This window comes from Macaca thibetana, chromosome 14, assembly GCF_024542745.1.
Source record: "Macaca thibetana thibetana isolate TM-01 chromosome 14, ASM2454274v1, whole genome shotgun sequence".
Classification (NCBI taxonomy): Eukaryota; Metazoa; Chordata; class Mammalia; order Primates; family Cercopithecidae; genus Macaca; species Macaca thibetana.
The window spans coordinates 88,995,932-89,012,692 of NC_065591.1; positions in this window are offsets into that span (position 1 = coordinate 88,995,932).

The window sequence follows — 16,761 nt, forward strand, 5'->3', positions numbered from 1 at the left end:
TATCATATCTGCAATTTACATTTAAGAAAACAACCCTTGTGATAAGCAATGATAAAAAAGCTTGCCCAAGGTCACATAAACTGTAAATGGAGGTGCCAGAATTTGAATTCAAATCTTACTTTCTGTGTCACAAATGAATTGTGATTTAAAGAAAATTGCTTAATGTTTCTGAACCTGGGGTGATTAATGTGTCACTTGGATAGATTACTTGCCCTGGCTGACTACAGAATGATGCTGCATATAGAAATTTAGGTAACTAAGACTCTCTACGGTCATATAATTACTATTGAAGGATATTGAATAAAGTTTTTCTATTGTCTGATGTCCCAAAGCATAAAACAAAAGAATGTAAGTGCTCCCATATTCTAGATAGAGCTAGTAGATGCTTCTTTATTAGGAGGTGGCCACATTGTTCTTTTTAGCTTCACCAGCAATACCCTTTCAGTCTCCATAAGCAGAGAGTGGGGAAGTTCTAGAAGAATGGTACAAAAGTCTAGAAAGTTCTTAGGATTTTATCCCTCTTTCCCAGGCAAATGAGATCATTTGTAGAGATAAGGGGTGCTCATGCAAAAGTAAGACTAAAATCACATTGTCTGAGTGGGTGCTTGCAGAGGTACGGGAGCTCACTGGAATTCAATGAGAGCTCTGAAGAGCTTCAATATGCTGAAAGCACACAGGAACATACAACATAGGACATACCTAAGCACAAAGACTGGTATCTGTTTATTGCCTGAGTAGTTTTGAAAGTGGAAGCTAGCTGGAATAGTTGGAGGAGACCACGTAGGTCACAATATTTTGAAGTAAAGATTTTTATTGCATTCAGGGAAGATAAAGAGATATCGATGTTTCTGTTTTGTTTTGCTTTTCAGAGAGACGTGGAATGATTTAGCTTGGGATCACAGTGGCTACTGCATGAAGATGAGGCTATCAGGTGAAGTAGAAACAGTGATACCTTCAGAAGATTATTGCAATGAATGGTGAGGTTTGATCTAAAGTTGCAGCAGTTCAGATCTACATTTCTCTCTCTTCCCGCATTTTAATATTTCCTTGGAAATTAGATGAAAATAATTAGACATTTTGGATGACAATTATTACTAAAACATGAATAATAAACAGATTTAATGAGCTTGGGATGGGAAAAAGGACTATGTGTTTTTGTTTCCTAATGGGTGAGGAGCTTTTGATTTGAGGGACCTTGATAATGCACTTAATTTTCTGCCAGTACAAGGGTAGGCATTTGTCATATTGTTGGCATTCTGTTCTTTCTAGAGGGACAAAAGAAACCTATGGTTGTCTTTAGTAGGCTAGTAAATTGCCCCGGCCTGCCCTCCAACTTCAAATACATAATCATCAAATATTTATTTGACATTTACTAAAGGAAAATGTAAGAACAGCATGAGGAATGGAGGGTGAAGATGCCTTTGGTGATAGCACTCAACTTCCTCTCCACAATTTAGGAAAAACAAAGTTTTATCATTTCAGAATTTTTTTTTTTTTGAGATAGAGTCTCGCTCTGTCACCCAGGATGGAGTGCTCCCTGCAACCTCCACCTCCCAGGTTCAAGCAATTCTCCTGCCTCAACCTCCCGAGTAGCTGAGACTACAGGTATGTGCCACCATACCCGATTAGTTTTTGTAGTTTTAGTCGAGACAGAGTTTCACCATGTTAGCCAGGCTGGTCTTGAATTCCTGACCTCAAGTGATCCACCTGCCTCGACCTCCCAAACTGCTAGGATTACAGACATGAACCACCATGTCTGGCCTCAGAATACTTTTCGTACAAGGAAGAGTAGCTGATACCAATTGTTTTGCAAGCAGGTCACTAATTGGCCTCACTTCCTACCTCAATTTCCTACTGAAATATGCTTTCGAGACATACATTTTACTCTATTCTTACAAATCCTTTTCTGTAATTTGAGAGTACTGGTAACATTTTCAGGCTTCTTTTAAGTCAATGCTCGGAGAACCTGTCTGGTTGTCTTGCTGTTTAATCTAGTTCTTCTAATAGTATGCTAGTTTTTGGCGATTTGCTTAATATTTTTGTGTTCAAGAAGGATGAACTTCACACCATTTCACTAACTGGTAAGAACAGACTGGGGCAATCAAAAATTTTAGTGAGATTGTGGCCATCAGGAAGTCAGCACTTGAAGCATTTTCAAAGGCTGTGCAAAAAAATATATATAACAGATCTGAGTTATATTTCATTTTAGCACGTTGAGGAATTTTCCAAATGGAAGCAAGGTTTCAAGCAGATACTTCACAAAATCCAACATAAAATCAGGAACACTAATATGAAGAAAGTAGTTTTGAACGAAGACATCATGTTCTTTGATGTTGAGTATGTATTTTACATATAGGATAGTAGACACATGATATTCAGATAGAAAAATTAGACAATGGGTAACATTTTCCAGTTGACCCCTTCCTACATACACACCATTCTTCTCATTTTAGACCTGCTGCTAATTTCAAAATCATACAGGCATTAAGGATGCTAAGGAGGGCCTTGCAAATTAGCCTCTATTATGTGATCAGAAGAAAAAAGCTGAAGAAAGTATAGAGATCATTAATCTTAGAATTTGTCTTGAGGTCACGTTTGCTGGAAGTGGGAGCCCAGATAGGAAGTGGGAAGTTTGAGAAACCTCACATTTAGATGTATTAATGCAGAAACTGATGGAACAAGAAATTTTTTCATTATCCATCACTGACTATCTGTATATTACTGAATTTTATGGTGAAGAAACCTACATTGTACCTTCAACATACCGGGCTTTTAACAAAAATAAAATACATGTAGCCTTGCCTTCTTTTACTCTCTGGTTAAAACAATTCACAGTGCATTTCTAGAAAGACAGAAATGGAGTAGTGACCAGTATGAGTTTGGAGTCTTTGAATTTGGCAATGTCCCTGACTTCCTTATTTATTGCTTCAAAAAGTTCTTAACTTTTTCCTCTCTGCAGAATTAGGATAATAATACATAATCACATTATTGTTTGAAAGATTAAGTGAGATAATATTTATAAGTTGTTCAGCATATTGAGTAATGCTAGCTGTTAGAATCATTAGAGTAATCGATCAGTCATGAGATCAAAATTCTGTTTCTTTCCTAGTTAAGACCAATTGAATATTGTTGTTGTTGTTGTTTTTCCAAGAGGACAGATTAAAGGCTTTTAGTGTGTCTCAGTCACTTGGAAATAGCAAGATAGTTCATAAAGATTAACTCTGTGAACTGTAATTCAAGAAGCAAAATGAGAATCCACCAGAATCTTGAAGGACACACCTGATCCTGGAGTGGAGAACACTGGCAAACAGCCACTGTAATGGCATCTGGCTGATAAAAGTGAGTGAAGCCCAGTACATGAGAGAGGCAGAGTCTTCTTCTATAATTCACCTTTGCACTGGAGATCCAAGTGACCCATGGTGAGGGAGAGCAGTTTGCTTCTCCCAAGCCCTGAAGTCACCGTGGGGAGAGGCTTGGGGATGCTGTGAAAGAAAGACATTAGGAAGAACTGCAGACATTTTCCAAGACCCAGGACTGACAGCAGAATGCCATTTTCAATCTGGGTGCAGAGAAAGTCAGCCATTCTTTGGCAAACTGACAGCATGGCTGCACACGCATTTTAATCTCAGGCTAGAGACTGGAGCTCCTGCTCTGGTGCAGGGTAAGGGTTTCTATAGCCAGAGCTGTGGAAAGTGCCTCAACAGTAGGTGCTGGAATTGTGCTCTCGCCTGTTACAATCCTGGAGTGGGAGGAGAGCTGCTACAGCTACAGTTTTTCCCAGGTGGCAAGATTTACAGCCAGAGTGAGCTTGGCAACTGAGAACTGATCTGCATGAGACATTGCTGTGTGCCTCAATCTGCTCCACTGAGATTGTGTTTTACTCCCTGGATAAAACAATACACAGTACATTTCTAGAGAGAAATGCAGTTTGCCCCTCACTACGTCACTCCTAGAGAGAAATCCAGGCATTTAGAACACCTGCTTGCCTAGATCAGCAGCCTGAGCTTCCCAGCGTGTTATGGACATGGATTGTGGTGCATCAGGACCTCTCCACTCCACACCCAGGCAAATCTCCAGGCATTCAGAGCACCTGCTCACCTGGATCAGCAGCCTGACCCACCCCACCCTGCCTGTACAGAGATCCTGGTGCAGGGAGTCCCTCTTAGCTTCATGCCCAGGCAGATCCCCAGACATTTGGAACACCCATTATTCTGGTTCAGTAGCCTGAGCTGCCCTACCCTACCTGGACATAAGTCATGGTGCAGTGAGGACCTCTTTGCTCTGCCCCCAGGCAGAATGTCCCAATATTTAGAGCACCAGCTTGCCTAGATCAGCAGCCTGAGTCACCCCAAAACTCCTGTGCAGAGGTGCTGTTGCAGGGATCCTCTATTCACAGCATGCCCACATAGATCTCTTGGCATCTGGAGCACCCACACTCCTAGATTAGGAGTTTAGGCCACCCCCAATCCCTCTGCACAGAACTCTGGGCTGAGGAGGTTTCTCAGCTCCACACTTAGGCACACCTCTGGCTGTTTGGCAGCTACTCACTGGTTTCTCCTTGGCACTGGTGTGTCTGCCTGCCACTGGGGGAACTGTAGGTGGAATTGCCCAATCTGACCCCACCTTTGTGGCCCCCACTGACCTCCTGGGGCTGAGCAGGGAGTTCAGACCACTATGTATTCCACAATGAGACATTGCTTAGACAAAAGAGAACTTCTGCCAGTAAACAAGGATCAAGTATATACACAGCAATATTGGCTGTACTGGCTCTTACCCACAAGCATTATCTACTGGCTTTTAGGAAAAACTGCACAGCCCATTATAAGGCCTACAGAAAGAAGTGCATAGGGCTGTGGAAGCAAAGCCAAAAGACCCACTATGGAGGCGTGGAAGTGAAAGGGAAATAATAATAATATAGGGGAAGAAAGAAAACTAAAAAATCCCACTTGCAAGAAAATAATCACAAAAATTAGAAGTGCCAGAGTTTTCAGATAAGAAGGAACCAATGCAAGAATTCTTGCACCATAAAAAAAATCTGAATGTAGTGACACCACCAAAGGATTGCACTAACTCTCCATCAATGGTCCCTAACAAAAATGAAAATTAAGAAATGACAGATAAAGCATTCAAAATAAGGATTGCAAGGAAGCTCAATGAGATCCAAGATGAGGTTGAAAATCAACAGAAATGTACTTCTGAAGCAACCCAGGAAATGAAGAGATGAGAGTATTAAAAGGTATCAATCAGAGCTTCTGGCATTGAAAACTCTCTTAAGGAAATCCAAAATATGATTGAAAGCTTTATTAATAGACTGGACCAAGCAAAGGAAAGTATTTCAGAGCTTGAAACCCAGTCTTTTAAACAAATCCAGTCAGACAAAAGTAAATAAATAAGAATTTAAAAAATGAAGTCTTCAAGAAATATAAAATTATGTAAAGTGACCAAACCTACAGACTAATGGCATTCCTGAGAGAAAAGGAGAAGAAGTAAACAACTCGGAAATTATATTTGAAGGAATAATTCAAGAAAACTTCACTATTCTTGCTAGAGAGGTAGTCATCCATATATAAGCAATCCAAGGAAACCTGTGAGATACCATACAAACTGAACATTATCAGTGCATATAGTCATCAGAATGTCCAAGGTTAATGCTAAAGGAAAAATATTAAAGGCAGCTGGAGAGAAAGGTCAGATCACATGTAAATGGAATCTTAGGCTAGCAGAGGACTTCTCAGCAGAAACCTGACAAGCCAGGGGAGATTGGGGTCTTATTTTTATCATTCTTAAAGAAGACATATTTCAACCAAGAATTTTATATTTCACGAAGCTAAGCTTTATAAGCAAAGGAGAAATAAAATCTTTTTCAGATAAGTAAATACTAAGGGAATTCCTTACCACTAGACCAGCCATACAAGAGATCCTTAAGGAGTTCTAAATATGGAAACAAAAGATCAATACCTACAACCACAAAAACATGTAAGTACATAGCCTGGAGACACTATAAAACAACCACACAATAGAAACTACAAAAAAAAACCAGCTAACAACTTCATGATAAGACCCAAATCACACATAACAATATTATTCTTGAATGTAAATGGTCTAAATGCCTCACTTAAAAGGCACAGAGTGAAAATTTATATAAAAACACAAAACCCAGGCATCTGTTGCCTTCAAGAGACCCATCTAACATGTTATTACAACCATAGGCTCAAAATCAAGGATTAGGGAAGACCTATCATACAAACAGAAAACAAAACAAAACAAAACAAAAAGCAGAAGTCACCATTCTTACATCAGACAGAAAAGACTTTAAACCAACAACAGTAAAAAAGGATGAAGAAGGGCATTACATAATGATAAAGGATTCAATTAAACAAGAAGATTTAATGATCTTAAATATATATGCACCCAACATTGGAGTAGCCAGATTTACATAACAAGTACTTCAAGACCTACAAAAAGATGTAGACTACCACATAATAATAGTGGAGGATGTCAACATCCCACTGACAGCATCAGACAGATCACCAAGGCAGAAAACTAACAAAGAAATTCCAGATTTTAACTCAACACTTGACCAATTGGACCTAATAGATAGTTACAGAATACTCTATTAATCAGCCATAGAATATACATTCCTCTCATGTTTACACATAACATATTTCAAGATGGACCAAATGCTCAGCCAAAAAGCAAGTCCTTTTTTTTTTTTTTTTTTTTTTGAGACAGTCTTGCTCTGTCCCTCAGACTGGAGTTCAGTGGCGGAATCTCGGCTCGCTGCAAGCTCCACCTCCTGGGTTTGTGCCATTCGCCTGCCTCAGACTCCTGAGTAGCTGGAACCACAGGTGCCCGCCACCATGCCTGGCTATTTATTTTATTTTATTTTAATATAGACAGGGTTTCACCACATTAGCTAGGATGGCCTCGATCTCCTGACTTTTTGATCTGCCCACCTCAGCCTCCCAAAGTGCTGGGATTACGGGCATGAGCCACCACACCCAGTCAAAAGCAAGTCATAATATATCCATATACGTCAAAATTATAGCAACCATACTCTCAGACCACAGTGGAATAAAAACAGAAATCAATACCAAGAAAATATCTAAAACACACAAAATTCCATGGAAATTAAACAACCTGTTTCTGAATGACTTTTGAGTAAACAATGAAATAAAGGCAGATATAAAAAAATTCTTTGAAGTAAATGGAAACAGAGACATAACATACCAAAATCTCTGGGATGCATCAGAAACAATGTTAGAAGGGAAGTTACGAGTGCTGAACACCTACCTCAAAAATGTAGAAACATCTCAAATTAACTATCTCACCTCACACCTAGAGGAATTAGAAAAACAAGAACAAACTAACCACAGAAGAAAATAAACAGTTAAAAGTGGAACTGAAAAAAATGAGTCCCAAATATCCATACAAACAATCAATGAAACCAAAAGTTAGTTATTTAAATGCTAAACAAGATCTGTAGACCACTAGCTAGATTAACAAAGACAAAAGGAGAGAAGATCCAAATATGCACCATCAACAATGACAAAGGTAACTTTACAACTGATCCCACAGAGACAACTATAAATACCTCAGTGCACAGAAATTTGAGAAAATGGATAAATTCCTGGAAACACACAATCTACCCAGATTGAATCAGGAAGAAACCGAAATCCTGAAAAGACAGACCAATATCAAATTCCAAAAATTGAATCAGTAATAAAAAGCACCTACCAATCAAAAAAGCAGGCTAGCTGGACTAGAGTCACAGCTCAGTTGTATCAGATGTACAAAGAGGAGCTGATACCAATCCATTAAATCCACTATTCCAAATAATCAAGGAGGAAGACTCACCCCTAACTCATTCTACGAAGCCAGTATCACCCTGATACCAAAACCTGGCAAAGACAATATGAAAAGACACTATGAAAAAAGAAAATTATAGACTAATGTCCCTGATGACCATAGATGCAAAAATCCTCAACAAAATACTAGCAAACCAAATTCAATAGTGCATCAAAAAGTAATTCACCATAATCATATCAGCTTCATACCTGGAATAGAAGTTTGGTTCAACATATACAAATCAATGAATGTGATTCACCAAATAAATAGAACTAAAAATAAATCAATATGATCATCTGAATAGACATGGAAAAAGCTTTTGATAAATTCCAAATTCCCTTTATGATAAAAACCCTTAATAACTAGGCATCAGAAGAACATACCTCAAAACAGTAAGATCAATCTATGACAAATACACAGCCAATATCATACTGAAAGGGCAAAAACTGAAAGCATTCCCCTTAAGAACTGGAACAAGACAAAGATGCCCACTCTCACCACTCCTATTCAACATAATAGGGGAAAGCCTAGCTAGAGCCATCAGGTGAGATAAAGAAAGAAAAGGCATCTAAATAGGAAAAGAAGAAGTCAAACTACCTCACTTCATGGATGATATGATTCTATACTGAGAAAACCCTGAAGACTCCTCCAAAAGGCTCCTGGAACTGATAAAAAACTTCAGTAAGTTTTCAGGACACAAAAATCAACGTACAAAAGTCAGTAGCATTTCTATACACCAATATTTTCAAGCCAAATCAAGAATGCAATAGCATTTACAAAACAGAATAAAATACCTAGGAATACAGCTAGCCAAGGCGGTGAAACTACAAAACACTGCTAACATAAGTCATCCATGACACAAACAGGAAAAACATTCCATGGTCATAGATTGAAAGAATCAATATTGTTTAAATGGCCATACTCCCCAAAGAAATCTACAGTTTCAATGTTTTTGCTATTTAACTGTCAAAGTCATTTCTCACAGAACTGGAAAAAAAAAAAAAAACGATTTAAAAATTATATGGAACAAAAAAAGAGCTGAATAACTAAAGCAATCCAAAGCAAAAAGAACAAAGCTAGAAACATCACGTTACCTGACTTTAAACTATACTGTAAGGCTACAGTGATGAAAAGAGCACAGTACTGGTACAAAAACAGACACATAGACCAGTGGAACAGAATAGAGAACCCAGAAATAAAGCCAAACACCTACAGCAATCTGGTGTTTGACAAAATCAACAAAAATAGGCTATGGGAAAAAGACTCCCTATTTAATAAATGCTGAGATAGCTGGCTAGACATATGCAGAAGAAGGAAACATGGCCCCTCACCTCCACTATATAAAAAAAAAAAATCTCAAGATGGGTTAAAGATTTAAATGTAAGTCCAAGCTCAGTGGCTCACGCCTGTAATCCTGGCACTTTGGGAGGCTGAGGCGGGTGGATTACTTGAGGTCAGGAGTTCAAGACCAGCCTAACCAATATGGTGAAACCTTGTCTCTATTAAAAATACAAAAGTTAGCTGGGTGTGGTGGCAGGCACCTGTAATCCAGCTACTTGGGAGGCTGAGGCAGGGGAATCGCTTGAATCCGGGAGGCAGAGGTTGCAGTGAGCCGAGATCGTACCACTGTACTCCAGGCTGGGCGACAGAGCAAGACTCCATCTCAAAAAAAAAAAAAAAAAAAAAAAAAAAAAAAAAAAAGGAGATTTAAATGTAAGACCTCAAAATAGAAGAATTCTAGAACAAAGCCTAGGAAACACCATTCGGCTGGAATTGTCCTTGGGGAAGAATTCATGTCCATGTCCTCGAAAGTAATTGCAACAAAAACAAAAATTGACAAGTAGCATCTAATTAAAGAGCTTCTGCATAGGAGAAGAAACTATCAACAGAGTGAACAGATAACCTACAGAATGGAAGAAAATACTCACAATCTATACATCTGGCAAAAGTCTAATATCTAGAAATCTATAAGGAACTTAAATAACTGAGCGAGCAAAACCAAAATAACTCCATTAAAAATTGGGCAAAAGATGAGAAGATATATGAGTGGCCAGTAAAGATATGAAAAAATGTTCCATGTTTCTAATCATCAGAGAAATGCAAATTAATACCACAATGAGATACCATCTCACCCGAGTCAGAATGACTATTATTAAAATGACGAAAAACAACAGATGCTGGCAAGGCTGAGGAGAAAAGGGAATGCTTAATACACTGTTAGTGGGGAATTAAATTAGTTCAGCCACTGTGGAGAGCAGTTTGGATATTTCCCAAATAACTCAGAACTACCATTTGACCCAGCAATTCCATTAATGGGTATATGTTCAAAAGGAAACAAACCATTCAACCAAAAACATACATGCATTTGTATGTTCATTGCAGCACTATTCACAATAGCAAAAACATGAAATCAACCTAGGTGCCCATCAACAGTGGATTGGATAAAGAAAACGTGGTGCATATACACCATGGAATACTACACTGCCATGTACATGAACAAAATCATGTCATTTGTGGCAACATGGATGCAGCTGGAGGCCATTATCTTAAGTGAATTAACACAGGAACAGAAAACCAAATATCACATGTTCTCATTTATGTAGGAGCTAAATATTGGGTACTCATGGACACAAAAAGAACAATAGACACTGGTGACTACTAGAGCAGGGAGGGAAGGAGGGCAGCAAGGGTTGAAAAACTACTGGATACTATGCTCAGTACTTGGGTGACAAGATAATTGATACTCCAAACCTCAGCATGACACAGTATACCTAAGTAACAAACCTGCACATGTACACCTGAGTCTAAAATAAAAGTTGAAAAAATAAAAATAAATACATTAAAAATAAGCATGCATATACTAAAGCATATACCAATGGGAAAATACTGTAACCTATTACCAGGTATCATATTTATTTTTATATTATATATCACTTTATAGACTCTTTTTTTTAAAAATTTATTTATTATTATTATACTTTAAGTTGTAGGGTACATGTGCATAACGTGTAGGTTTGTTACATATGTATACTTGTGCCATGTTGGTGTGCTGCCCCCATCAACTCGTCAGCAACCATCAACTCGTCATTTACATCAGGTATAACTCCCAATGCAATCCCTCCCCCCTCCCCCCTCCCCATGATAGGCCCCGGTGTGTGATGTTCCCCTTCCTGAGTCCAAGTGATCTCATTGTTCAGTTCCCACCTATGAGTGAGAACATGCGGTGTTTGGTTTTCTGTTCTTGTGATAGTTTGCTAAGAATGATGGTTTCCAGCTGCATCCATGTCCCTACAAAGGACACAAACTCATCCTTTTTTTATGGCTGCATAGTATTCCATGGTGTATATGTGCCACATTTTCTTAATCCAATCTGTCACTGATGGACATTTGGGTTGATTCCAAGTCTTTGCTATTGTGAATAGTGCCGCAATAAACATACATGTGCATGTGTCTTTATAGCAACATGATTTATAATCCTTTGGGTATATACCCAGTAATGGGGTGGCTGGGTCATATGGTACATCTAGTTCTAGATCCTTGAGGAATCGCCATACTGTTTTCCATAATGGTTGAACTAGTTTACAATCCCACCAACAGTGTAAAAAGTGTTCCTATTTCTCCACATCCTCTCCAGCACCTGTTGTTTCCTGACTTTTTAATGATCGCCATTCTAACTGGTGTGAGATGGTATCTCATTGTGGTTTTGATTTGCATTTCTCTGATGGCCAGTGATGATGAGCATTTTTTCATGTGTCTGTTGGCTGTATGAATGTCTTCTTTTGAGAAATGTCTGTTCATATCCTTTGCCCACTTTTTGATGGGGTTGTTTGTTTTTTTCTTGTAAATTTGTTTGAGTTCTTTGTAGGTTCTGGATATTAGCCCTTTGTCAGATGAGTAGATTGCAAAAATTTTCTCCCATTCTGTAGGTTGCCTGTTCACTCTGATGGTAGTTTCTTTTGCTGTGCAGAAGCTCTTTAGTTTAATGAGATCCCATCTGTCAAGTTTGGCTTTTGCTGCCGTTGCTTTTGGTGTTTTAGACATGAAGTCTTTGCCCATGCCTATGTCCTGAATGGTACTACCTAGGTTTTCCTCTAGCATTTTTATGGTATTAGGTCTAACATTTAAGTCTCTAATCCATCTTGAATTAATTTTCGTATAAGGAGTAAGGAAAGGATCCAGTTTCAGCTTTCTACTTACGGCTAGCCAATTTTCCCAGCACCATTTATTAAATAGGGAATCCTTTCCCCATTTCTTGTTTCTCTCAGGTTTGTCAAAGATCAGATGGCTGTAGATGTGTGGTATTATTTCTGAGGACTCTGTTCTGTTCCATTGGTCTATATCTCTGTTTTGGTACCAGTACCATGCTGTTTTGGTTACTGTAGCCTTGTAGTATAGTTTGAAGTCAGGTAGCGTGATGCCTCCAGCTTTCTTCTTTTGACTTAGGATTGTCTTGGAGATGCGGGCTCTTTTTTGGTTCCATATGAACTTTAAAGCAGTTTTTTCCAATTCTGTGAAGAAACTCATTGGTAGCTTGATGGGGATGGCATTGAATCTATAAATTACCTTGGGCAGTGTGGCCATTTTCACGATATTGATTCTTCCTATCCATGAGCATGGTATGTTCTTCCATTTGTTTGTGTCCTCTTTTATTTCACTGAGCAGTGGTTTGTAGTTCTCCTTGAAGAGGTCCTTTACATCCCTTGTCAGTTGGATTCCTAGGTATTTTATTCTCTTTGAAGCAATTGTGAATGGAAGTTCATTCCTGATTTGGCTCTCTGTTTGTCTGTTACTGGTGTATAAGAATGCTTGTGATTTTTGCACATTAATTTTGTATCCTGAGACTTTGCTAAAGTTGCTTATCAGCTTAAGGAGATTTTGGGCTGAGACAATCGGGTTTTCTAAATATACAATCATGTCATCTGCAAACAGGGACAATTTGACTTCTTCTTTTCCTAACTGAATACCCTTGATTTCTTTCTCTTGCCTAATTGCCCTAGCCAAAACTTCCAACACTATGTTGAATAGGAGTGGTGAGAGAGGGCATCCCTGTCTTGTGCCAGTTTTCAAAGGGAATTTTTCCAGTTTTTGCCCATTCAGTATGATATTTGCTGTGGGTTTGTCATAAATAGCTCTTATTATTTTGAGGTACGTTCCATCAATACCGAATTTATTGAGCGTTTTTAGCATGAAGGGCTGTTGAATTTTGTCAAAAGCCTTTTCTGCATCTATTGAGATAATCATGTGGTTCTTGTCTTTGGTTCTGTTTATATGCTGGATTATGTTTATTGATTTGCGAATGTTGAACCAGCCTTGCATCCCAGGGATGAAGCCCACTTGATCATGGTGGATAAGATTTTGATGTGTTGCTGAATCCAGTTTGCCAGTATTTTATTGAGGATTTTTGCATCAATGTTCATCAGGGATATTGGTCTAAAATTCTCTTTTTTTGTTGTGTCTCTGCCAGGCTTTGGTATCAGGATGATATTGGCCTCATAAAATGAGTTAGAGAGGATTCCCTCTTTTGCTATTGATTGGAATAGTTTCAGAAGGAATGGTACCAACTCCTCCTTGTACCTCTGGTAGAATTCAGCGGTGAATCCATCTGGTCCTGGACTTTTTTTGGTTGGTAGGCTATTAATTATTGCCTCAATTTCAGAGCCTGCTATTGGTCTATTCAGGGATTCAACTTCTTCCTGGTTTAGTCTTGTAAGAGTGTAAGTGTCCAGGAAATTATCCATTTCTTCTAGATTTTCCAGTTTATTTGCGTAGAGGTGTTTATAGTATTCTCTGATGGTAGTTTGTATTTCTGTGGGGTCGGTGGTGATATCCCCTTTATCATTTTTAATTGCGTCGATTTGATTCTTCTCTCTTTTCTTCTTTATTAGTCTTGCTAGTGGTCTGTCAATTTTGTTGATCTTTTCAAAAAACCAACTCCTGGATTCATTGATTTTTTGGTGGGTTTTTTGTGTCTGTATCTCCTTCAGTTCTGCTCTGATCTTAGTTATTTCTTGCCTTCTGCTAGCTTTCGAATGTGTTTGCTCTTGCTTCTCTAGTTCTTTTAATTGTGATGTTAGAGTGTCAATTTTAGATCTTTCCTGCTTTCTCTTGTGGGCATTTAGTGCTATAAATTTCCCTCTACACACTGCTTTAAATGTGTCCCAGAGATTCTGGTATGTTGTATCTTTGTTCTCATTGGTTTCAAAGAACATCTTTATTTCTGCCTTCATTTCGTTATGTACCCAGTAGTCATTCAGGAGCAGGTTGTTCAGTTTCCATGTAGTTGAGCGGTTTTGATTGAGTTTCTTAGTCCTGAGTTCTAGTTTGATTGCACTGTGGTCTGAGAGACAGTTTGTTATAATTTCTGTTCTTGTATATTTGCTGAGGAGTGCTTTACTTCCAATTACGTGGTCAATTTTGGAGTAAGTACGATGTGGTGCTGAGAAGAATGTATATTCTGTTGATTTGGGGTGGAGAGTTCTATAGATGTCTATTAGTTCTGCTTGCTGCAGAGATGAGTTCAATTCCTGGATATCCCTGTTAACTTTCTGTCTCGTTGATCTGTCTAATGTTGACAGTGGAGTGTTGAAGTCTCCCATTATTATTGTATGGGAGTCTAAGTCTCTTTGTAAGTCTCTAAGGACTTGCTTGATGAATCTGGGTGCTCCTGTATTGGGTGCATATATATTTAGGATAGTTAGCTCTTCCTGTTGAATTGATCCCTTTACCATTATGTAATGGCCTTCTTTGTCTCTTTTGATCTTTGATGGTTTAAAGTCTGTTTTATCAGAGACTAGTATTGCAACCCCTGCTTTTTTTTGTTCTCCATTTGCTTGGTAAATCTTCCTCCATCCCTTTATTTTGAGCCTATGTATGTCTCTGCGTGTGAGATGGGTCTCCTGAATACAGCAGACTGATGGGTCTTGACTCTTGATCCAGTTTGCCAGTCTGTGTCTTTTAATTGGAGCATTTAGTCCATTTACATTTAAGGTTAAGATTGTTATGTGTGAACTTGATCCTGCCATTATGATATTAACTGGTTATTTTGCTCGTTAGTTGATGCAGTTTTTTCCTTGCCTTGATGGTCTTTACATTTTGGCATGTTTTTGCAATGGCTAGTACCAGTTGTTCCTTTCCATGTTTAGTGCTTCCTTCAGGGTCTCTTGTAAGGCAGGCCTAGTGGTGACAAAATCTCTAAGCATTTGCTTATCTGTAAAGGATTTTATTTCTCCTTCACTTATGAAACTTAGTTTGGCTGGATATGAAATTCTGGGTTGAAAATTCTTTTCTTTAAGAATGTTGAATATTGGCCCCCACTCTCTTCTGGCTTGGAGAGTTTCTGCCGAGAGATCTGCTGTTAGTCTGATGGGCTTCCCTTTGTGGGTAACCCGACCTTTCTCTCTGGCTGCCCTTAAGATTTTTTCCTTCATTTCAACTTTGGTGAATCTGGCAATTATGTGTCTTGGAGTTGCTCTTCTCGAGGAGTATCTTTGTGGCGTTCTCTGTATTTCCTGGATTTGAATGTTGGCCTGCCCTACTAGGTTGGGGAAGTTCTCCTGGATGATATCCTGAAGAGTGTTTTCCAACTTGGTTCCATTTTCCCCCTCACTTTCAGGCACCCCAATCAGACGTAGATTTGGTCTTTTTACATAATCCCATACTTCTTGCAGGCTTTGTTCATTTCTTTTTCTTCTTTTTTCTTTTGGTTTCTCTTCTCGCTTCGTTTCATTCATTTGATCCTCAATCGCTGATACTCTTTCTTCCAGTTGATCGAGTCGGTTACTGAAGCTTGTGCATTGGTCACGTATTTCTCGTGTCATGGTTTTCATTTCTTTCATTTCGTTTATGACCTTGTCTGCATTAATTACTCTAGCCATCAATTCTTCCACTTTTTTTTCAAGATTTTTAGTTTCTTTGCGCTGGGTACGTAATTCCTCCTTTAGCTCTGAGAAGTTTGATGGACTGAAGCCTTCTTCTCTCATCTCGTCAAAGTCATTCTCTGTCCAGCTTTGATCCATTGCTGGCGATGAGCTGTGCTCCTTTGCTGGGGGAGATGTGCTCTTATTTTTTGAATTTCCAGCTTTTCTTCCCTGCTTTTTCCCCATCTTTGTGGTTTTATCTGCCTCTGGTCTTTGATGATGGTGATGTGCTGATGGGGTTTTGGTGTAGGTGTCCTTCCTGTTTGATAGTTTTCCTTCTAACAGTCAGGACCCTCAGCTGTAGGTCTGTTGGAGATTGCTTGAGGTCCACTCCAGACCCTGTTTGCCTGGGTATCAGCAGCAGAGGCTGCAGAAGATAGAATATTGCTGAACAGCGAGTGTACCTGTCTGATTCTTTCTTTGGAAGCTTCCTCTCAGGGGTGTACTCCACTATGTGAGGTGTGGGGTGTCAGACTGCCCCTAGTGGGGGATGTCTCCCAGTTAGGCTACTCAGGGGTCAGGGACCCACTTGAGCAGGGAGTCTGTCCCTTCTCAGATCTCAACCTCCGTGTTGGGAGATCCACTGCTCTCTTCAAAGCTGTCAGACAGAGTCGTTTGCATCTGCAGAGGTGTCTGCTGTTTTTGTCATTGTTTACTGTGCCCTGTCCCCAGAGATGGAGTCTACAGAAACAGGCAGGTTTCCTTGAGCTGCTGTGAGCTCCACCCAGTTCGAGCTTCCCAGCAGCTTTGTTTACCTACTTAAGCCTCAGCAATGGCGGGCGCCCTTCCCCCAGCCTCGCTGCTGCCTTGCCACCAGATCGCAGACTGCTGTGCTAGCAATGAGGGAGGCTCCGTGGACGTGGGACCCTCTCGGCCAGGTGTGGGATATGATCTCCTGGTGTGCCTGTTTGCTTAAAGCGCAGTATTGGGGTGGGAGTTACCCGATTTTCCAGGTGTTGTGTGTCTCAGTTCCCCTGGCTAGGAAAAGGGATTCCCT